Source organism: Phyllobates terribilis, unplaced genomic scaffold (assembly GCF_046119375.1).
Source record: "Phyllobates terribilis strain yellow unplaced genomic scaffold, ASM4611937v1 Scaffold_37__1_contigs__length_12642776, whole genome shotgun sequence".
Taxonomy (NCBI): domain Eukaryota; kingdom Metazoa; phylum Chordata; class Amphibia; order Anura; family Dendrobatidae; genus Phyllobates; species Phyllobates terribilis.
The window spans coordinates 5,232,817-5,234,114 of record NW_027362797.1 but is presented as its reverse complement, the minus strand read 5'-3'; positions in this window follow the sequence as shown (position 1 = coordinate 5,234,114).

Sequence of the window (1,298 nt, the reverse complement as noted above, 5' to 3'; positions counted from 1 at the left end):
GGGACTACAGCACAGCTCTATGTAGGTGAATGGGACAGTGCTGCACCTACGTTCATTCGTTCAGTATTTGGTCAGTATTTTACATCAGTATTTGTAAGCCAGAATCAGAGAGTGGAACAATTGGAGGAAAAGTATAATACAAACACATCACCACTTCTGTATTTTGTCATCCACTACTAGTCTTGGCTTACAAATACTGATGTAAAATACTGACCAAATTATATATTAATGAATATCAATATTACTCACTTATACGGTGGTTATAAGACACACACAGGACTGGTGAATGCCTAGATGTAAACACATTAAAGGGAATCTGCCACCAGGCTATTGCTGCCCCATCTCAGAGCAGCATGATGTAGGGGCAGAGACCCTGATTCCTGAGATGTATCACTTACTGGGTTATTTACAGCAGTTTTGATAAAATCACTGCTTTATCTGTTGCAGATCTACCAGTTCTCTGAATGCTGAGCTCAGAGTAACTCCACCCCCACCACTGACAGCTTTCTGCCTATGCACAGTGTACACAGAAAACTGCCAATCTGTGGTGAGGGCGGCGTTATACAGATATTATCAATATGGAGGACTACATGGAGGGAGGTTTACTAGTCCTTTACTGTTAATCTACTGCTGATAAAACAGCAAGCAGCCCAGTAAGTGACATATCACTGGATTTAGAGTAAAAAATGTGGTGACAGATTCCCTTTAAATCAGAAGTATGTATTGTAATATAGTATATAATGAGTGAGTCATGATACGAGGCCTCATGTATGAAAACTGCTTTCTGTTACATTCCTGAAAAAAAAAAGAAGAAAAAGAGATGGCTTTGCTGGTGCCCAGCCATCTAGTACGTACTGTATTTTTCAGATTATAAGACTCACTTTTTCCCCCCTAAATTTGGGGGGAAATGGGGGTGTGCCTTATAATCCGAATGTAGTTACCGGGGGGGGCAGCTTCTGTGGAGCAGGTTCCCAGAAGGCACAGTCGCTACTGCAGGAAGCTGGCGGCGGTGTCAGAAGTGAATTTGGGGAAAAATGGCTGCCAGAGGCGGCACATGCACAGAGTGAGGTCTCGCCTCCTGAGATCTCAATCTGCACATGTGTCGCCTTTGGCGGCCATTTTCCCAAAGTTCACCAGAGTGAAAAGGATGGGAAGTGCGGGGACTCCTCTAACATTGTCATTTTGTGAAAACCCGAGGCCCGCCGCACCCTCGCATCACTGAATACCCCCTCCTCCCGGCCGGGGGCCCACAGCATCGCCCCACTTCTGACACCGCCGCCAGCCTCCTGTGACCCCGC